Below are 23740 nucleotides of genomic sequence, written 5' to 3' on the forward strand. Positions count from 1 at the left end.
ATTTAAAAAGTGTTCTTGGCCTTCTCAGGCACTGTAATGCATGATAGGTGGTCATTTAGAGGTGAGCACGAACCAGACAACATGACACTAACCGAAGGACTGCAGGTTCTTGACCACCGCGCACGGACGCGAGCGGGCGCGTGTATTCTCACGTCCGCTGTCTAGGCAAAGCAGTTTGTTGATTCTCCGCGACCATGCCCTGAGATGCGCACATCATTATGTCTTCTGAAGCGCTGAGAAGCACTCACGAGTATCGCATTGGAAGGCCACATCAGCGATATAAGAAAATAGCCACAGCGAGCTTCATTTCAAGGCTCGCCGCCAGATGGCAGCATACGGAGAAACAGCTGCGGTCTTACTGATTGTTTTTGTGCCGTACACTGGTAATGCTGAACGGTGTAAACAAGTCGAGGAGCTGACGAAAGCAACGTGAATGTGGATCATCATGCGCAACGACAACTACATGGCACGCTGCAAAATGATATCAACGTGTTGTAGAACCGAGAAACGTTTTCTTTTATGTTCGCAAATGTATTTCGCAAACAGCCATCTTGTGAAATTAAGCTCGATCTGTTCGTCCACGAGATTCAAGAGATAGTAGTAAATGGCGACATCCACGTTGTCATCTTGTTCGTCGATTTCTGGAAGGCGTTCATACAATTACGCAATAACAACTAAACAACTTAATACGCGCTTATGGAATATCGGATTAGCTTTGACAACAGAATTCAGCACGTCGTGCCTAAAGAGGGAGGAATCGCCAGATCTGAATGTAATTTCGGGCGTACCAAAAGTGAGTCTTGTAGGGTAATCGCTATTTACGATACTTACATATAATCTACAACAATCTCAGCGGAAGACGTTGAGTATACGGAAGTCGCAATGCCATAAAATTTAAGCGTAGTGCAGGAAGATTCGCAAAAAACCAACATAACATTCGGCTAGTAATTTTGGCAAACTGCGAAGAACCTAGATTGGCAAGCACTGGACGCAATTGAAGTCAGTGCCTTCTGGCCGATTCCAGTAGAGTACTCCCCTTCACTTCTCCGCGTTGCCTTTGGTGGATTCTCTCAGTTATCGGGGAGGCAAATGTTGAGCTGATCCCTACAGGAGACCAACGTCGATTTCCAACCCCAGCCTCTGTGAATTGACGAAGAGCTTCGTCTCTAATAACTAGATGTCGCTTTCAGTATTTCTAAGTTTCTTGTGAGTAATTCTATAAATATCACCTGTAACCAAAAAAAACACTTTTGAGAGAAGCAAGCTCAAGTGATCTAATGCTTACAGTTACACAGCAGATCCCACTTTTCCCATGAGCTGATGACTGTCACGTTTCAGCTCCAGTCCTGCCCAAAGTAATGTTAGCTATAGCTAATTAAACGCCACAACATTTTATGTAGTCATACTGCGACTAACAACGAAAATTGCTCAACTTATTTAGATAATGAGGCGAAGGTGACTATGAGCACATCATCAAATAGATGAAGAGTGAATTAGAAGATTTGAGTCACAGCAGCTTCTGAAACAGGCGCCTACGCGGCCAACGGAGCCGCCGCCACTGAGTCTAGGCGCCGCCGAAGTTCTGAGCGCGCACGCCGCCGACAACGTGACCGCAAGCGCAACGGCCCCACTGAGCAGAGTCCGGTTACGCAACGCAGCTGCGGCCGTGAGTCAGCGCTAACCGCCCGCAAGGCTGCTCGTGACGTCACGATCCCCCGCCTCTGACCAGCTGACTGAAGCTGACGCCCGACTCCCAATTACCGATAATCGAGCTCTCACATCCCTAATCCTTCTTCGGGGAAGAGTGCTGCTAAAGCCGTCCTCACAAGGGATGCGTTTCTCCCGCGAAAAATGCTAGACGTAGTATCCGCCCTGGTTGCTACACGCTCTGAAACAATCTGCCACATCTCATCTTTATTTCCGACCACAGCGCTCTCTGGCGGCAGTTGTTAGTACACTGATCAGAAGTATCCGGACACCTGGCTGAAAATGACTTATAAAGTTGGTGGCGGCCTCCATCGGTAACGCTCGAATTCAACATGGTGTTGGCCCACCCTTAGCCTTGATGACAGCTTCTACACTCACAGGCATACGTTCAATAAGGTGTTGGAAGAATTCTTGGGGAATGGCAGCCCATTCTTCACAGAGTGCTGCACTGAGGAGAGGTATCGATGTCGCTCGGTGAGGCCTGGCACGAATTCGGCGTTCCAAAACATCCCACAGGTGTTCTATATGATTCAGGTCAGGACTCTGTGCAGGCCAGTCCATTACAGAGATGTTATTGTCATGTAACTACACTGCCACAGGCCGTGCATTATGAACAGGTGCTCTATCATGTTGAAAGATGCAATTGGGATCCCCGAATTGCTCTTCAACAGTGGGAAGCAAGAAGGTGCTTAAAGCCTCAATGTAGGCCTGTGCTGTGATGGTGCCATTCAAAACAAGGGGTGCAAGCCCCCCTCCATGAAAAACACAACCACACCATAACACTACCGCCTCCGAATTTTACTGTTGGCACTACACATGATTGCAGATGACGTGCACCGGGCATTTACCATACCCATACCCCGCCATCGGATCGCCACATTGTGTACTGTGATTCGTCACTCCACATAACGTTTTTCCACTGTTCAGTCGTCCAACGTTTCCGCTCCTTACGCCAAGCGAGGCGTCGTTTGGCATTTACTGGCGTGATGTGTGGCTTATCAGCAGCCGCTCGACCATGAAATAAAAGTTCTCAGCTCCCGCCTAACTGTCATAGTACTTGCAGTGAATCCTGATGCAGTTTGTAATTCCTGCATGATGGTCTGGATAGATGTCTGCCTATTACACATTACGACCCTCTTCAACTGTCTGCGGTCTCTGTCAGTCAACAGACGAGGTCGGCCTGTAAGCTTTTGTGCTGTACGTGTCTTTTCACGTTTCCACTTCACTATCACATTGGAAACAGTAGACCTAGTGAAGTTTAGGGGAGTGGACATCTCGCGTACAGACGTTTGACACAAGTGACACCGAATCACCTGACCACGTTCGAAGTCCGTGAGTTCCGCGGAGCGTACCATTCTGCTCTCTCACGATGTCTGATGACTACTGAGGTCGTTGATATGGAGTACCTGGCAGTAGATGGCAGCACAATGCACCTAATATGAAAACCGTATGATTTGGGGGTGTCCGGTTACTTTTGATCATATAGTGTAGCATATCGTGCGCAAATCGCTTTGTTTACGACAATGAGCGTGCGTAAAATGACTGCATTAACTCGGTTAAGGATGCCGACGTCGCGAGGAAGGTCGTGGACTCGTCGGTATCTTGACGGAAGTGACATAAGGTTCCCGAAAATTAGCTTAAAATCTAGCATTTTACCAACTGCTGCATTGTAGTATAATCAAAGGATTGATAAATACAAGAACACGTAGATGATTCAGCGGTAATCATGATGCCAATGGAGACATAAAAATTCAAACGACAAGCTATTATCCTGGCTTTCAGACCGAACACATAAAACGTGATTCAGTGACATCACACAGTTACATAATCTGAGTGCTTAAAGAATAATGCACTCATTATGATCATATTATTAAACACAATCTGACAGCATATTACTTAATTTTTCTAAAGAGGTCACTCAGTATAAGGACTGTGTGGACTGGCATTTTAATGCACAGTGGCGTGCAAAACTTAAGGACAGAAGTAGATCGCGTGGCACTGATGCCCGGTAGACCCAGCCCGTGGAAGTCCGCCGCCGGATGCAAGTTTTATTGGAGGTGACGCCACACTGGGCGACTTGCATGTCGGTGATGATGACAACACAATATCCAGTCCACGAGTGGAGAAAATCTGCAATGCGGCCGGGAATCGAACCCGGACACCCTGCACGGTGGCAAACATGTTACCACTCAGCCAAGCAGGCGGACTTTGCAATACCTTTGTTTCGAGAGTTTCGGAACTAGTACAGAAAATTGTAATCGAGATCATAAACATCATTTCCGCCAACCCAAAACAACAGGGAACCTCCACCTTGATGCACTCGCTGGACAGTGTGTCTAAGGCGTTCAGCCTGACCGGGTTGCCTCCAAACACGTCTACGACGATTGCCTGGTTGAAGGTATATGCGACACTTTTGGGTGAAGGGAACGTGATGCCAATCCTGAGCGGTCGATTCGGCATGTTGTTGGGCCCATCTGTACCACCGGCATGGTGTCTTGTTTGCAAAGATGGACATCGCCATGGGCGTCAGGAGCGAAGTTGCGCATCATGCAGCCAATTGCGCACAGTTTGAATCGAAACCATGACCTCCTGTGGCTGCACGAAAAGCATTATTCAACATGGTGGCGTTGCTGTCAGGGTTCCTCCGAGCCATAATCCGTAGGTAGCAGACATCCACTGCAGTAGTGGCCCTTGGGCGGCCTGAGCGAGGCATGTCATCGGCAGTTCCTGTCTCTCTGTATCTCCTCCATGTCCGAACAACATCGCTTTGTTTCGCTCCGAGACACCTGGACACTTCCTCTGTTGAGAGCCCTTCCTGGCCCTAAGTAACAATACGGACGCGACCTTACCGCGGTATTGACCATCTAGGCATGGTTGAACTACAGACAACACGAGCAGTGTACCTCCTTCCTGGTGGAATGACTGGAACTGATCGTCTGTCGGACCCCCTCCGTCTAATAGGCGCTGCTCATGCATGGTTGTTTACATCTTTGGGCAGGTTAGTGACATTTCTGAGTAATCAATGGGACTGTATCTGTGATACAATGTCCACAGTCAACGTCCAACTTCGGGAGTTCTGGGAACAGGGATGATGCAAAACTTTTTTTGATATGTGAAAATGAAATACAGAAGACACGAACAGAATTGACTTTTATTCGAAAACAATAATTACACTGAAGTCACCGTGATTCACAATGGTTGAAATGGCTGAGCACTATGGGACTTAACTTCTGAGGTCATCAGTCCCCTAGAGTTAGAACTACTTAAACCTAACTAAGGACACCACACACATCCATGCCCGAGGCAGGATTCGAACCTGCGACCGTAGCAGTCGCCCGGTTCCGGACTGAAGCGCCTAGAACCGCTCGGACACCGCGGCCGGCAATTCACAATGGTCCACTGGACATTGCAATAGGCGGTTCACCGCAGTCGGCAATGGATGCTCTGCAACACGCTCCAACTTCGGCCAGACGGTTGGTAAGGAGTTCTTTTGGTGGGGCACTCCATTCCTCCAGCAGCACGGTTGGTAACTGCCGGCTGGTAGATACAAATTGAAGGTGGCGAAAGGAAGAAAGGAAAGGGAGGGGAGGGGATCACTGCTGTCAGCTGCATCGTGACATTACGCGAAATCAACAGCGACGAGTGAAAATGTGTAACGGATCGAGATTCGAACCCGGGATCTCCTGCTTACTAGGCAGGTGCGTTAACTACTGCGCCATCCAGGACACAGCGTAATCGCAACTGAGGGACTATCTCGGCACGCCTCTCGGTGGACCCGCATACCCACCGTGCGCCACCTATCAGCAGATTCAGTCCATTTCCTCCATGTTCGCTACTTTGAGATTCCCACAGGAGGTCGGACGTATTTGTACATCCGCACTGTAGGTGGATCCATTGCCCAGCTAGCCTTATCAATTATACGAAATTTGGAATGAGATTATGGATCGAGCATGAGGCGTGCTGAGATAGTCCATGCAGTTGCGATAACGCTGTGTCTTGGATGGCGCTGTGGTTAACGCACCTGCCTATTAAGCAGGAGAGCCCAGGTTCGAATCCCGGTCAGGTATTCATTTTCACTCGTCGCCGCTGATTCCGCGTAATGTCCCGGCGCAGCTGACAACAGTGATCCCCTCCTCTCCCTTTCCTTTGCTTTCTTCCCCTCTCTACCTTTAGTTTATATGTAATGTGTCACACCTGCGGATTCTGCATGGTGTCTGTTCTCTCGGACATGTATGAAAGAACAGACACCACGAATTCATATGCTGAGTGGTAACTGGTACATATGGATTCGCTGCAATACATCTTTGGAACATGTCCCACACTTTCTCGACGGGATTTAATTCGGGGGAACTCACAGGCCAGTCCATTCGCCGAATATCCTCTCTTTCCAAGACCACCTCCATCTGCGGTGTTCAATGCGGTTGCCAATTGTCCCCAATAAAAATGAAGTCAGGGCCCAATGCATCCCTGGAAAGACGCACACGAGGAGTACAGCGTCACAGTAGTGTTATCCTGTGACTGTACCGTGTTCAGAGATTTAGCGGTCAGTGCGCCCGTGGAACATTGTGTCTCTCCACACCTTAAGATCTGGAATACCAAAACAATCATGTTCGACAGTTTTGGACGTATCTTCACATGGCGAGAGGGGGGAACACACAACGCACCTAAGAACACTACTGGCTGCATCGAACGTCAGTAAAATATTAGTGACAACAGAAGTATGGTCGTAGGATTGTCTACATAACATATCAAGTTCTGGCGTGGCTGGCAACGGAAGCAGACACGAACAGTAGGATTCTGAAGAAGAAAAACAAGTTACGGCGTTAGTTTACGCAACTAGTGCAAATTATTTCGTTTAATTTCCTTTGTAATTAAGACCTATGAGGCAAGTGGGACAATTGAACAGTTTACGGCCTCCGGGCTATCCGCTTACAAGCGGACAGAAAGCGGCCAAGGCCGCGAGTAGCCTCGCAAACGGTATCAACTGTTTGCCCTTAGCAAAGGCTACGCCACTACACAAATGCAAGGCTGCAGGCGCGCCAGCAAAGCACTCCCAGGAAGCTGGGTCATGCACATCACTCCCAGCTCGCCAGGCTGCAAACAAAACACCAAAGTTCTGAGAACTCACACGCCAGTCCAACAATGTCTACGGTAAAGAAGAGAACTTCTTGATGTTATGCAACTATTTTATAAATTACAGGGTAATCGTAATTTCCTCTTGTGTTTCAGAAGACCACTCCGCGACATACAGAAAATAGACACATACCAGTCGATAGGGCATCTCTTCCAGTTTTTAATTCCCATTAAAGGTGCTCCATATGGGAACCACTTGTGGCGTGGCAAACGCCAATACTTCATTATGTCATTGTACAGTATCTGTGCTGAAAATGCACGTTATACAATGTTCTTTCAGACATGCATGCAGGTCTAAAGGAACAGTCACAGTGTGACGATCCACAGCTGCTCATTAAATATTACGAAATTTGATTTGCAAATTGCGAACCTAAATTGATTTCAGCTATACAGTTTATCGGTGACATGAAAATTTGTGTCGGACCGGGACTCCAACCCTGATTTCCCCCTTAAGGCGAGTGGTCATTGCTTTAACCTCTTCGGCTATCTGTGCACGCCTCCTGAACCGACCCAAACCGCCACACGTCACACGTATCCACATCTCCTAATGCTCGCACACAAACTATGTAATTACCACCGGAGAAAGACCGTCGAGGCATGTATTATGTTATTGTAAAGGGTATGCGTTGACAATCTGCGTTATATTACGTTCCTTCAGACACATTACATGCCTCGATGGATTAAAACGACGATCACATGGAATGTCCCTTTGTGGCGGGAATCATACAGTGTGGTGCGAGCATTAGGAGATAAGGACAAGTGTGACGTATGGACGCTTGGGTCGATCCTAGAGCCGTGCTCCGATAGCCGAAGTGGTTAAGGCGACCGTTCGCGTTAAGTGGGAGACCCTGACCGGCACGAATTTTCACGCGTCACCGATAGATAATACAACTGAAATCAATTTAGATTCGCGATTTGCGAATGAAATTTCGTAACGTCAGTACGGACGGTGGAGCACATGCACGCATTTCACTGAAGCGGCAACGACAGCAGCCCGCTTTGGAAATCTGTTGACTGGGTTGCTTCTCTGTAGGCGCGAACTAATTCGACACGACAGCACGGAGCGGATGATTTGAGTACGTATTCTCATTTGCTTGTGTGCCCTTGCGCACGGAGCATATTGCAAATCTAAACTTGGAGAGATGCACTGTCCACTGACATGTATCGTTTTTCTGTACTTCTTGTAGTCTTCGCAGAGTCGTGTTCTGAAACCCCAGAGGTACTTTTGAGTAACCCTATATTTATTATCAGAAGTTACGCTATTTCCAGGAAGATCTGTGTATGATCTAAGGTTTGTGTAGAGACTGGACACACTGACAACCATAGAATATGTAATAGTATCCGTCTTGAGCGATCTCAAGTGGGGCGTCCGCATGAAACTAGTTGTATCAAAGCAGAAATCAGATTGAGTTTTATTGGGAGAATCCTTTATCTACGTGGCTACTCTGCAGATCACACTAAATTGACTGGCAGAGGCATCGATCCACCTTCACAATAGTTCTCTTTTGGTCCACTCTCAAACAGCGCGCGGAAAAAAACAAACATCTTTCAGTGCGAGCACTGATTTCCCTTATTTTATTATGATGATAGTTTCACTCTATGTACGTCGGCATCAACAAAATATTTTCGCATTTGGGAGAGAAGTTGGGTGATTGAATTTCGTGAGGAGATCCCACCGCAACGAAAAATATCTTTGTTTTATTGATGACCACCCCAAATCCTGTATCATGTCAGTGACACTCTCTCCCCTATTTCTTGATAATACACAACATGCTGTCCTTCCTTCAACTTTCTCGATGTACTCCGCTAACCCTATCTGGCAAGCATCCCACATCGCGCAGAAGTACTCCACAGAGGACAGGCAAGCGTAATGTTGGCAGTCTCTTTAGTAGATCTGTTGCATCTTCTAAGTGTTCTGCCAACAAAACGCAGTCTTTGGATCACCTTCTCCACAACATTTTCTGTGTGTTCTTTCCATTTTACGTTGTTCGTAATTGTAATCCCTAGGTATTTAGTTGAATTTACGGCCTTTACATTTGATTGATTTATCCCGAAACCGAAGTTGAACGAATTCCTTTTAGCACTCATTTGGATGACCTCACACTTTCCATTAATTACGGTCAAGTGCCAATTTTTGCACAATACAGATATCATATCTTAATAGTTTTGCAACTTGTTTTGATTCTCTGGTGACTTTACTAGACGATAAACGACGACATCATCTGCAAACAACCTAAGACGGCTCCTCAGATTATCTCCTAAGTCGTTTATATAGATAAGGAACAGCAGAACAATACCTTGGGGGACGCCAGAAATCAATTATTTTTACTCGAAGACTTTCCGTCAGTTACTACGGACTGTGACAGCTGTGACAGGAAATCACGAATCCAGTCACGTAACTGAGGCGATCTTCCATAGGCACGCAATTTGATTACAAGCAGCTTATGAAGTGCGGTGTCAAAGGCCTTCTGGAGATCTAGAAACACGGAATCAATAAGAAATCCCTTGTCGATAGCACTCTACACTTCGTGTGAGTAAAGAGCTAGTTGTATTTCACAAGAATGATGTTTTCTATGTCCATGTTGACTAAGTGTCATTACTTCGTTGTCTTTGAGGTAATTCATAATGTTCGAACGGAATATATGTTCCAAAAGCCTGCTGCATATCGACGTTAATGATATGGGAACGTAATTTAATGGATAACTCCTTTTACCTTTCTTGAATATTGATGTGACCTGTGCAACTGTCCAGTCTTTGGGTGTGGCTCTTTCGTCGAGCAAGCAGGTTTATATTATTGTTAAGTATGGATCCAATGCATCAGGATACTCTGAAAGGAACCTAATCGGTGTACAATCTGGACAGGAACACTTGCTTTTTTTATAAGTGACTTAAATTGCTTCGCTACTCCAAGGATATATACTTCTACGTTACTTATGTTAGCAGCTGTTCTTGATTCGAATTCTGGAATAGTTATTTCGTCGTCTTTGGTGAAGGAATTTCGGAAGGCTGTGTTTAGTAACTCTGCTTTAGCAACACTGTCATCGATAGTATTTCCATTGCTATCGCGCACAGAAGGCATTCATCGTGTCTCGCCGCTACAATACTTTTCATACGACCAGAAACTTTGCATTTTCTGCCGGGTTTCGAGACAAAGCTTCGTTGTGTAAAGTACTGAAAGCATCTCGTATTAAGGTCCGGGCTAAATTTTGAGTTTCTGCAACGCCGGGCTTGGGGATTTTGCGTTAAATTTGGCATGCTTTTTTCGTTGTTTCTGCAACAGTTTTCTAACCTGTTTTGTAAACCATGGGGGATTAGCTCCGTCTTTCGTTAATTTATTTGCTATAAATCTCGCACTTGCTGTCGATAATATTTCTCTGAATTCAGGTCATATTTGGTCTAAGGAAACATTACTCAATCACGAAAGAAACAGTGTACAAAACCCTCGTTGGACCTATTCTTTGGACTGCCCGTCGGTCTGAGACCCTTAAAAGATATAATTAGTAGAGGAGATAAAGAAGATCCAAAGAAGAGTAACGCGTTTTACCACATAAATGCTCTTCAAACTGTGGAGCATGGATACATGTTAAAACGAAGTTCAACACACAAAGGTATTATATAAACAGAAATTACTAAAATTTTACTTAGGCTAGTTGTCTTTCTTACAGTTATTTCTGTTTTTATCATAGTCAACGGAAGCTGGATTACCACGTGTAAGCAAGTTGGTAGCTTGAAAAAACGAGAATGTATGAATGAACGAAGTAGCACTGTTTTCAGTGAAGCCACGAGAGAATAAACCTTTTCCTTGAAATAATGAACATTTAATTTCGAAAAGAAAAACAAATCTGGTAACTAAAAGGTTAGCTTAAGTACTGTATTTATTTGCTAATTAATTTCTAGCTTTTCCAGCCGCGTCAAATTTGAACTTAACTGTATAGAGAGTATTGCACTTTTGTAGAGGAAACTGCAGTTTCATTTTTCCTCTTTGCTAACTATAACATCTTCCAGAAGGAACAATGATAAATATTGTCTATTGGTTACAACGGATCAACTTTAGCTTCTTTCATTCGCAAACAATTCTTTCAAATGATCACAATAGCACTCACTATTCCCCCTTACATCAACAATAAATCGATATTCATATTAACTAAGAATTGTCACTTTAACTTCATTTATGTGTATGAAATGAGAAAATAGAAAAGGAGAAGATTAACCTAGCCTTCAAACGGTAGCAATTTCTTTTCATAATTATATTGAGTCTATAAAATATATAATCATTGGTTTCTGAACTAACGTTACTTTGGTTACTGTATAACATCTCTAACTGTTCTGCACTCAGTCAGCAGTTGTGATTGTCAGCCCTTCATCTTTGATGGCATTTTAAGTCGACAAACACAAAGTAACCAAGTAAATTGTTTCTAAACGGCAATAAATGTATTTTTTTTTCATATTTAGCATTATGTTCTCCCAGACACCAGCGGATGTTTCAATAGCTGTCCGCAATACTTACTGGCAGATACAGAGAGAAAAAAGTACGCAAAATATGCGACATGATAAAAGCTACAACTAGTTACATGTATGTACACAAGGGAAGTGAAAGCTTATCTTTAGCAGTGAACCCAACAACGTCCACATTACACACACACACACCGATTACCGATAAGTAGAGCACAAATTACATCGCAGATAACGGCCGCTAACAAATTCTAATGACAAAACTAACATGGCGCAAAGAGAGAGAGAGAGAGAGAGCTGTAGTGTTATCTGGGGTCGGGGTTATGTTCAAGAGAGTCAGTGCTTATTTCTGTCCAGCATGCGAATACTAGTACTCTCGCGACACACAACTCGAATCAACTGAGAAGGGATTTTCGCTACAAACGCGGGAGAAGTAAACTGTTTCTTCCTGGTCCTAAGTATAAGAGGCGATCACAAAGCTTCTGTTCGAAAGCCGTACAATTCAGAATCGATATGTCAATCGCTGTGAGCACTGAGCATTAAGGCAATCATCCCACAGACGCACCAGGTTGAATATTCCCGGTTTGTAAAACGCCGTGTCCTGGCCCGTGCAGAAGTCCGTAACTGCCTGCAGCACATCCTCGTCCGACTCAACCGTCGACCCTTCGAGGTGTTTTTTAAGGGATCGGAGGCGAGATACTTGCATGAGGAGAGATCAGGACTTTTGAGCGGGTGCTCACTTTAGTCTCGCAGTCGAGGTTGGCCTCCCAGATCGACCGGCGTCTTGTGTCGAATCGCGACCAGCAAGGAACTTGACTTTTCGGCAGACATGCTGCCCCATACACATTCTTCATTCTCCGATGGATGTCTTTCGCTATTTGTCCTTCGGCGGCCACGAAAAGAGTAACAGCACGTTGGTGGTGTTTGGACGCATTTGGTAATAACTTCGTCTAAGTTCACGTATCCGCATTTACCGCACGTAAATCAGACACACACGAATGCCACAGTGATCCCTTGCCTACATCTCGGTCCTTATATACCTGCATAGGAATATCGCTACAGTACATATACGCTGCACCAACGCCGTCAAACGGGCGCTAGCAGCACCCGAATGTGAAGGGACGAACAAAGGAAGAAGGATTAGGTTTTAAAGTCCAGTCGACGAGAAAATCATTAAAGTCAGTCGGTTTCGACAATTATTGGGAAGGTAATTGGTCCTACCGTTTTCAAAGAAATCACCTGACATTCGTCTCAAATGCACTGACACTGACATCCGAACACCAGAAGAAGCTAAAATGACATAACGATCTATATGCAACGTATGAACGCTTTTCGTTGGATGGATCCTTAGTTCAACTCAGAAGGTGTGTAACAAGCAAAACATTGACGACTCTCATGAAGAACATTCCTATAAATCGTTCTACCGAGCTCAGCATTGGCTACAGCAAACTAAATCTTTCACAGTAAAAATGGGCGTGTCTCAATGTTGTATATTGGCTCCAGTACTCTGTGCTTTGCACACCAATTACAGGACTGGCACCACTATTTGCAAAGCCGATTACCTAGCATTTGCTGTAATATATCTTTCATAGAAGACAAAATATCAAAGCCAAGGATCTAGAAACCGAGAATGTTTTTACGAGACGTGGAGATTTTGTTTAAATTCACCTGCGAAAGAAATATGTGTAATTCCACTTGAACAATAGAATAACAAGTTAACAACTGAAGCTGAGCTTGTGTCAGAAAAAAATGTAAAACATATTTTAACCCTGAATATCTTGGTGTAGGTTGAGAGTAAATATCAATTTGCCTCGCACTACAATTAAATGATCTTCATTTTTTTTATTACAACATAATCGATTTCGAGGCTACTAACACGATCTTCACATGCACCTGTGACATGAATCCGGTATATCTGAATAAGGGGGCCGGCCGTTGTGGCCGAGCGGTTCTAGGCGCTTCAGTCTGGAACCGCGCGACCGCTACGGTCGCAGGTTCGAATCCTGCCTCGGGCATGGATGTGTGTGATGTCCTTAGGTTAGTTAGGTTTAAGTAGTTCTAAGTTCTAGGGGACTGATGACCTCAGATGTTAAGTCCCATACTGCTCAGAGCTATTTGAACCATTTTGAATAATGGGCTAGTAGCGCCGAAGTCGATGGTGTTACGAGAACAAAAAAAAAGGAGATCACTCAATTGCAGTGTGAAGAAAATCATTATTACTTTCAACTTAAACGAATGCATTCCCGTGATTCCGTCAACGTTGCGAAGTTTAAATATATTTTGTATAACTTTCAATTGCAAATGTGTTTGATAAATAACAATCACAAATTTAAAACGTAGGACGTCATCACAAGGAAACTGGCAAATGCCGCTCCATCTCCGTATTGCAGCTATCACCTTAGCATTTAACCCGTCTGTGAATACTGCTCTCCATCCTGATAAAACAGCCGCTATGCCGACAATGATGTTAATGTATGAGAATTAACGCTGAAATAAAACCCTTTATCATCGTGGCACACTTACACTAGCATCACACATTCACAGCCCAGATGTGGTAACAGAAAATGTTACATTACTCCAACCATCCACAGGGCTTCTCAATGCTCGTGACCCTATCCGGCATTCTTCAAAACTGGCTTCAGTTCTGATCTTAGTACGGCGAGGTATGAAGAATAATTTCAACATCAATGCAAAATGGTGCCAGATATGGAACTCGGCCACAATGAATTATCAAGGTATCAGAGAGCGCTCACTTAAATTAGAGGGGCTTACTTTGAAGAAGGAATATATGGTCTACATTTAACCAACCAACCACGGACAGGCCACGTGAGGCATAATAGCCTCACAGGCTACTAGGTACTCCAGAAGTCTCCATACTTATCGACTCATCGTATCATCCTTATCATATTTTCTTGCGTTTTGTAAATAACTTTTTCACATAAAAAATAATTAAAATTTAGAGATATCAGAGACAACCTAAATTTGTGGGATCAGATGGGGCTTTACACACCGCTTATCTCGACTGCGAGAACAAGACGAAGAGTCAAACCCTTCACCACTGCGTTACATCGGTTAAATTCGTGGATTTCTGCGAGGCTGGGCACAAATCAATTTCTCTGCACATTAACTAAGCCTGTGGCAGGATTTTTGAAATGGTTTCTAGTAGCCCCCCCCCCCTCCCTCCCTCTCTCTCTCTCTCTCTCTCTCTCTCTCTCTCTCTCTCTCTCTCTCTCTCTCTCATCCTCAGTGGTATTTTACAACAAGGTAACCAAGAGAGCTCCTGTGAATTTTACAAACATAGAAGAGAGGTAGTGGTACATTAAACAGTTGAATACGTCCGTGAGTTGCGCCCGTATGGATCAGGAATGATAAAACGTTGTCTGTGAGCAACAAAGAAACGAGTTCACGTTCCGGAGCACACGTTTAATCCCCAATAGAGGTTAACTCAACGTAAATTACTCTCTTGAAAGGCAGTTTCATTCTGGAATACTTAGCTCGCCACCAATGTACCTAAGGCGATCCTCTACGCAACAAATAATACGACGTAAATTTATCAGATTCACCAGATTGGTGACCGAACCTGAAGTCTCGAGAATGTGGACGTAGCACATCTGCGGCCAGAACCGTGACCGGCCATTCACTTTTCGTTCAGGATTGTGGAAACGTCAGAAGCTGCGTCACAGTGAGGCTTCAACGTGCTCTCGGAGCGATCAATGTGACGCGGCACACCCTGTCTCCCACTGCCACATCCATTCATTCATAGGCCACTGCCCTTGAGTGACAGCTGAAAAAGAGGGGCAAACGGCACATCACAAAGATCTAAAAGACACGTGGTATACGCGATAGGAAGGTAGGCAACACGCTGACGTAAGTGGAGATCAGAGTGGCCGCAGCGGATGTTGTAATAATTCAACACCTTTGCCGTGAGTCACGTCATGCTGGTTATCTGTTTTACTTATATTAGCGCTCTGTGTTCGACCAAGGCAGAGCGTCAGTAACACGCTCAACTCGTGATTTGGAGGCGCGTAGCTCGAAAGGAAGAGATTACGTAAACGTCTACTTCGACGTGGTGAAAAAGAAAACTAGCTTGGTTAGGGACTGATGGAGAAAGGAAGCGCCCATGGCCATCACGGCAACCGCCTGCACTGAATTAGGGAAACAGCGTGAAGTTTAAACCAGAAGGCCTGGGAGGAGATTTCAACGCTGCTGACCTCCACAGCGCGTCCATTGCATCATCTCGCTCGGTAGCGAGGCAGTCACGTCCGTTGTTGGTTCTCCATACTCAGAAACGGTCCTTGGCCAAAAGAACGTAATATTCCTTCGAAAGAGTCTCTCGGCATCTGAATAAGATTGGTTCTGAACGAATGGGACTCCAATCTGATTAGCAACCCAAGTACTCGAGCAGCAGCCATAGTCGCTGTTCCCTGTCCGCTCTCTCTTTAGCATTTGCGGGCGGCGCACTTTCCGGAAGGCTCCCGTTAAATCAGCGTTACATACGCCCTACCTACTATATGTGTTCGTTTTACTCTATATCCTTTGGAAGGTTAGACCTTGATATTCAATTATTTCATTGGATTCAGGCCACTGAACGCTGTCTGTGAATGTCAGAGGCTATTTCCCTCCATTCAATCTCATCAACTTAATTTACCCACGTTTTCTATTGTTCAGCGTAAATCCGAATGTGAGGTTACCACTGACGGAACCCAAGCCCGGACAGGAAAAGGATGGTGAAGCTGGACAAAAATACGGGCACAGTGCGAGAAATGCATGCTTGAAGACAAATGTAGATGCCAACTAAGCCTGCAGGGTGCTCTGAACACGAACGGCACCTGTGCAGTGCCCTCAATGCGTCGCAAGGGTCAATCGTGGTCAGAAAAGTGTTCTGCGTAGTTGTGATTGCATTAAGTAGGAGCTACGTGAATTCGAATGTGGGCAAAATGTTGGTTCTAGTATGGTGCGTGCTTCCATAACCAAGATAGCCGAAGTTTTTGGTGTTTCAAAAGGTGCCGTATCGCAGATTTATGCCACATATAGGGAAAGCGGAAAACATCAGTTAACTATATATGACGGTAGTATCTGTTCCCGAAAGAGCAGTCAGTTACCGTTGATGACCATGCAGCTTTGCTAGAAATTAAATGATAATTAGTAGATTAATCTGCCACGAGTAATGAGTATGATGGGCAAACATCTATTAGGCGCACTACGAATGTAGTGGTGTGGACATGTTGGCAATGTGGGCCTCACGGGGAGCGTGCAAGGGATAAGTCCCTGCAGGCGCACTATCCTCTGTGCCCTCGGTGGCTCAGATGGGTAGAGCGTCTGCCACGTAAGCAGGAGATCCCGGGTTCGAGTCCCGGTCGGGGCACACATTTTCAACACGTCCCCAATGAAGTATATCGACGCCTGTTTGCAGCTAGGGTGTACATTTAATTATCATTTCATTATCAGCTAAGCCACAACCCGGACGAAAGAGTGTGTTGAGTGATCGTGGCGGACGGTCATTGAAGAGGACTGTGACGAAAAATAAGATGACGGCAGCTTCAAAAGTCACTGCAGAGCTGAATGTCACACTCCCCAACACTGTCTAAACAAAAACAAAAAACAAAGAGAGCTCCATAAGCAGGTAAGAGCAGGGCGAACTGGAATGCCAAAACCAGTCACCAGGAAAACGTTGCGCCGATGCCATAAAACCTGGACTATTGAGCAATCGAAGAATGCCATGTGGTCCGTTAAGTCTAGCTTCACACTGTTTCCAACTTCTAGCCGGATTTACGTTCCAAGATGGATACATGGTGCGGATTTGCTCATGATTTCGAAGCCATATCGTGGTATTCCATGGAACCCATTGTTACTCAGCATGGTCGCATTGCTACCAAGGATTATACGAACATTTTGGCTGATCAGATCCATCTTATGGTACAATGTTTTTCCCCCAATGGTGATGCTGTGTTCCAAGACGACAGGACCCCTGTTCACAGCGATCACATCGTCCAGGACTGGTTTTATGACGACGAAGATGAATTTTCAGATCTGACCTGGCCACCACATTCACCAGATCTCAATATTACGGAGCCTTTGCAGTCTATTTTGGAGAGAAGGGTGCGTGATCACTACCCACTTCCATCGTCGTTACCTGAAGTTGCCACTATTTTGCAGTAAGAATAGTATAAAATTCTCCTTGAAAACATTATAGGACCAGTATTTATCCATTCAGACACGACTGGAAGCTGCTTTGAATTCCAACGGTTTCCCTACACCGTATTAGACATGGAAATGTGTAGTATTTGTGGTGCTTCCATATTTTTGTCCACCCCTGTCAATCGGTTGTGACCTTTTCAAACGAACCATTCCAGAATTCGTGTTAAGCACTCCTAAGAAACCACTGAAAACTACAATCTGGAAGGCCGAACGGAGACGTAACAGCCAGCCTCACGAATACGAATCCACTCTGTTAACCATGGCGCGGGCTACGTCGCCCTGACATTCTAGGCAAGCTTTTACTCGCTACACTGAAAGTGATTATTGTCTAAGCTGAAACTTCCTGGTAGATTAAAACTGTGTGCCGGACCGAGACTCGAACTCGGCACCTTTGCCTTTCGCGGGCAAGTGCTCCGCTGAAGAGTGAAAATCTCGTTCTGGAAACATTCCCTAGGGCCTAGGCTGTGGCTAAGCCATGTCTCCGCAATATCCTTTCTTTCAGGAGTGCTAGTTCTGCAAGGTTTCGCAGGAGAGCCTCTGTAAAGTTTGGAAGGTAGGAGACGAGATGCTGGCAGAAGTAAAGCTTTGAGGACGGGGCGTGAGTCGTGCTTGGATAGCTCTGATGGTAGAGCACTTGCCTGCGAAAGGCAAAGGTCCCGAGTTCGAGTCTCGGTCCGGCACACAGTTTTAATCTGCCAGGAAGTTTCATATCAGCGCACACTCCGCTGCAGAGTGAAAATCTCATCGCTACGACAATACTACCCTGTGTAGTTTAGAACCACCAACAAAATTCTGTATTGCAAATTAAAAACGCAGTATTATATGTGTTCTACAAGATTAATTTATTTAGTTAACCAGTTTTCGGTTTACAAGGTCATCAGACTTCAACTGACTATCGTAGTCAAAAAAGTTATAATATTTGTAAACAACATTGGATAAGATGTTATTCATCGAGAATGAGGCACGAACAGAGTAAATCTCATCTTTGACAGTGCAGTGGTAATGCAAGTTAAAAAAGGTTAAAAGTTGAACAGTAACTTTTTTTTTAATTGCATTACTACTGCATCTTCAAAGGTAACTTATTTGACGACGATAGTCAGTTAAAGTCTGATTATGGAACTGCAAGCCGGACACTGGTTAATTAAATAAATTAAATCTGTAGGGCATACACAATATTACGTTGCTCTACAAAGAAGCAACATAAGAATTAGTTAACGTAGTAAAGTTTTGCTCACACTGCATGAATTCGTACTGAGATTCGGATTACTTATTAAACTGTAGGCCCTTGGTTGAGCTGTTTCTCAGGAGGATGTAAAGAACAGTACCTATAAAAACAGCATACCGAAACGAGAGACGGCTGGCGCGTGAACACAGCGCTGCTGTCGACGAGTGAAGAATACAAGGAGCGCGCGCTTAATGCGGCCGCATCCGTTGCGAACGTTCTATTGTGGGGTGTTATACGGCGGTGATCTTAGAATATGACTGTGAAGTTCGTTATGTCTGAAAGACCAGTTTTTGATTATTTGCGTGAACATCAGTGTTTCTACTCACTTTCAACATTCACTGTTTCTGCGCCCATCCAATAGCTATTCTTTTTCTTTTTTCTATTTTCAAGACAATCTTCCTCGGCTTTACGAAAACGCAATTATTGATCTTGATAACGAGCCGTACCATACTCTTCGAGAAGAAAATGTTCCTAATGGGACTTCCAATAAAACGTTGAAACAACGTAGGGGAATGCAGCCGGGCCATGTCATCCACAACCGTCGATATACCTGCGATTGTCGACGACGTCACCCGGGTTCCAACTGTATTCCCGTAAGTTGTTTGAACATTGTATACGCCGGCAGAAACTCAGAATGGTTAAAATCTAAAAATATCGCTTTTGAAGACGGTATGTTGAAAGACGAACTATGAGAAATCGTTAAAAACAGAAGCACACAACGTGATGACTGGGTGTTGTGTGATGGCCTTAGGTTAGCTAGGTTTAAGTACACTCCTGGAAATGGAAAAAAGAACACATTGACATCGGTGTGTCAGACCCACCATACTTGCTCCGGACACTGCGAGAGGGCTGTACAAGCAATGATCACACGCACGGCACAGCGGACACACCAGGAACCGCGGTGTTGGCCGCCGAATGGCGCTAGCTGCGCAGCATTTGTGCACCGCCGCCGTCAGTGTCAGCCAGTTTGCCGTGGCATACGGAGCTCCATCGCAGTCTTTAACACTGGTAGCATGCCGCGACAGCGTGGACGTGAACCGTATGTGCAGTTGACGGACTTTGAGCGAGGGCGTATAGTGGGCATGCGGGAGGCCGGGTGGACGTACCGCCGAATTGCTCAACACGTGGGGCGTGAGGTCTCCACAGTACATCGATGTTGTCGCCAGTGGTCGGCGGAAGGTGCACGTGCCCGTCGACCTGGGACCGGACCGCAGCGACGCACGGATGCACGCCAAGACCGTAGGACCCTACGCAGTGCCGCAGGGGACCGCACCGCCACTTCCCAGCAAATTAGGGACACTGTTGCTCCTGGGGTATCGGCGAGGACCATTCGCAACCGTCTCCATGAAGCTGGGCTACGGTCCCGCACACCGTTAGGCCGTCTTCCGCTCACGCCCCAACATCGTGCAGCCCGCCTCCAGTGGTGTCGCGACAGGCGTGAATGGAGGGACGAATGGAGACGTGTCCTCTTCAGCGATGAGAGTCGCTTCTGGCTTGGTGCCAATGATGGTCGTATGCGTGTTTGGCGCCGTGCAGGTGTGCGCCACAATCAGGACTGCATACGACCGAGGCACACAGGGCCAACACCCGGCATCATGGTGTGGGGAGCGATCTCCTACACTGGCCGTACACCACTGGTGATCGTCGAGGGGACACTGAATAGTGCACGGTACATCCAAACCGTCATCGAACCCATCGTTCTACCATTCCTAGACCGGCAAGGGAACATGCTGTTCCAACAGAACAATGCACGTCCGCATGTATCCCGTGCCACCCAACGTGCTCTAGAAGGTGTAAGTCAACTACCCTGGCCAGCAAGATCTCCGGATCTGTCCCCCATTGAGCATGTTTGGGACTGGATGAAGCGTCGTCTCACGCGGTCTGCACGTCCAGCACGAACGCTGGTCCAACTGAGGCGCCAGGTGGAAATGGCATGGCAAGCCGTTCCACAGGACTACATCCAGCATCTCTACGATCGTCTCCATGGGAGAATAGCAGCCTGCATTGCTGCGAAAGGTGGATATACACTGTACTAGTGCCGACATTGTGTATGCTCTGTTGCCTGTGTCTATGTGCCTGTGGTTCTGTCAGTGTGATCATGTGATGTATCTGACCCCAGGAATGTGTCAATAAAGTTTCCCCTTCCTGGGACAATGAATTCACGGTGTTCTTATTTCAGTTTCCAGGAGTGTAGTACTAAGTTCTAGGGGACTGATGACCATAGATGTTAAGTCCCATAGTGCTCAGAGCCATTTGAACCATTTTTTAGAAGCACACAACGAATATGCGGAAGATGAAATGGCTAAGAATGCAGGGAAAACTATTCTCAGAATTCTTCCGTACCAGTACGAAATAAACGCCATCGAGTTAGTTTGGGCCACAATCAAAGCCTATGTTGCATCATGAAGCCGCACACAAAATGTCGGAAGTCAAAAAACTATTAGAACAAGTAGTAAGAACAGTGACTGCAGAGGAGTGGAACAAATGTGTCGGCCTCCATGTGATGGAAAAAGCTGAAACTCAAACGTGGAAATTAGATTGCATTATATAGGAGAGAGAAGAGAGTTTTGTTATAAACCTGAATGAAAATAGTTCAGGTTCGACAGAATTAACTTAGTTTTATCGTTTCTTTAACAATATTGTAACTGTCACTGTTATTCAAATCGCTTGTGTTTGAATCTCGTATGTCGTCTGCTTTCTGCGCTTTTTTTTAAATACATTGCAGCCCAAGATCCTTGTCAAGGTTTCTCGCGAGTGACACACGCATCATTGTGACGTCAGCACGGCGACCAAATTCTAAGCGTGCACCCCCTGCTTTCACTGGAACAGGTGGTGGTCGGCCACGTGAAACTGTGTTTCGTCCCAGCTCTCTGTGAATAGACTGCAAAGTGATGGTCCAACCGACTACAGTATAATTATCTTTTATATTGCTCCAGCACTCAGCCTACCTAGGAGATAAGGTCAGGGTGCGTTCGCGGATCATGCTGGTGTTTATAGAGAGATTTCGTTGGGTCAGCTCTTTTGAAAAGAAGCAGGAGTCATATAAAGTTTATGTCGGTGCAGAGGCGTGCCATGACGGTGACCCACGTTTACAAGCAGTAAACTACGGCAGTGCGCAGTGCAGCTGTGGAGAGGCGCAGTTGGTATCAGTTACGATGACGTCAGAATGAAGTAACCTGCCATTTCGACCCATGGGCACTGCCAGAGTAAGATGCACGTACAGCTTATTGTACAAAACCGCTTTTACCAACCTAGCGAAACACCTAGGTTTCCACAAACTGCGGGCAGATTCCTGGTCACATTTCTGCCTCAGACTTTCCATGCAGTGGCACTACTAACAGATTGGATTGATTGATTGATTGAGGGGATTAGGGGACTAAACGGCGAGCTCGTCAGTCCCGGGATTCCAGAGTTATTCGCTAAAAGTGGACGGATCCATTCATAGCAATCAAACTATAAAACGAGGAAATTAAACACGCACAGTAGAAGGCATAAAAGGGTAGACCATATCTATATCTAACAAATGGAAAACAGAGGGATAAAAGAGGGGTTTTACACGGGGGAGTGGTCATGTGTCCCAGCCCAAGTAAACGTGATGAGAAGCCCCAACGACAGCCACCCTGCCCCTGCTCGAGGGGTACAGCAAAACTTTGTATCTGAAAATAAAAACCGCTTTCACAGAGGAAACTGTGGACCAGTCCGTGAATCGTCTGCTAATATTAAAGATGAGGAATCTGGAAGAATATACTTAGTACGAAGGGCCACATTTCTTGACAAGCAACTTTCTCGTACATAGAAGACTGAGAGAAAGCTACCGGCAAAAGCGCTATTACTTCAATACAACGTTTACTGATGATATTCTTTTCTCACTCGTTCCCCGATCTCGGCTTTCCAGGATAAAAGCGCTCAAATCCATTTAACTGTATAGCAATGATCTTATATGATAAACGCTTGAATCAAGAAGGCCTCCGCAAAAAAAAAAAAAAAAAAAAAAAAAATATATATATATATATATATATATATATATATATATATATATATATATAAAAATAAAAATAAAATAAAAAATAAAAAAATTCAAATGGCTCTGAGCACTATGGGACTTAACTTCTGAGGTCATCAGTCCCTTAGAAATACTTAAACCGAACTAACCTAAAGACATCACACACTTCTATGCCCGTTGCAGGATTCGAACCTGGGACCGTAGCGGTCGCGCGGTTCCAGACTGTAGCGCCTAGAACCGCTCGGCCACTCCGGCCGGCCAAGGCCTCCGCAACGTACGCTTGCGCGATGGCGCTCATCTCGTGAGTAGGTGGATCGAATCCTAATGATGGAAGAAATTTTCATAACTGTTTTCTCGATCAAAATAAAGTGACTGACAGTCGAGCACTGGAAGGCTGTGCTTTCGGTTTACATTTGTCTGCGCACACAACACTGCTGCGACAGCAAAAGCTGGACGTTTAAGTTCTGGATACAGCCACTCGCTGCCCGTTTTCGTGCAGTACTGGGTTTGCTTATCAGAATGGTAACACATTCCCTCGTGCAACTGCCCGGGTAGCCGTGCGCGTTAAGGCGTCGCCTCCGGAACGGGGAGATGCGTCAGCCCCGCATAGAGTCCACTCGGCCGATTGCCTACGAGGATCGGTGCTCAAAATGGCTCTGAACACTATGGGACTTAACATCTGAGGTCATCAGTCCGCTAGAACTTAGAACTACTTAAACCTAACTAAACCAAGGACATCACGCACATCCATGCCCGAGGCAGGATTCGAACCTGCGGCCGTAGCGGACGCACGGTTCCAGACTGTAGCGCCTAGAACCGCTCGGCCACCGTGGCTGGCGAGGATCGGTGCACCGGCCAGCCGGGCCGTGGGTTTTAGACGGTTTGTCACGTCCCGTTAGGTGAGAACCTTCGCTCACTTTCACATTACACGCAGACAGTAGGGGGTACACACAGGGTGGCGAAAGGAAGAATATCCGGCCAAACAAACCATCCATGCACAATCCGTTAGCTAACAACGCCGG

At 45.7% G+C, this 23740-nt stretch overlaps 1 protein-coding gene and 1 non-coding gene across 2 annotated transcripts in view; one reads left to right on the forward strand and one right to left on the reverse strand.

Moving 5' to 3' along the window:
• Positions 1-23740, reverse strand: part of LOC124721945 (pyruvate dehydrogenase (acetyl-transferring) kinase, mitochondrial) — a 377601-nt gene that overhangs the window by 240799 nt on the left and 113062 nt on the right. The window lies entirely within an intron of this gene.
• On the forward strand, positions 16583-16657 carry Trnat-cgu. Its single transcript has one exon. It is a non-coding gene; the product is annotated as a tRNA-Thr (tRNA).

Source organism: Schistocerca piceifrons, chromosome X (assembly GCF_021461385.2).
Source record: "Schistocerca piceifrons isolate TAMUIC-IGC-003096 chromosome X, iqSchPice1.1, whole genome shotgun sequence".
In the NCBI taxonomy this organism is placed as follows: domain Eukaryota; kingdom Metazoa; phylum Arthropoda; class Insecta; order Orthoptera; family Acrididae; genus Schistocerca; species Schistocerca piceifrons.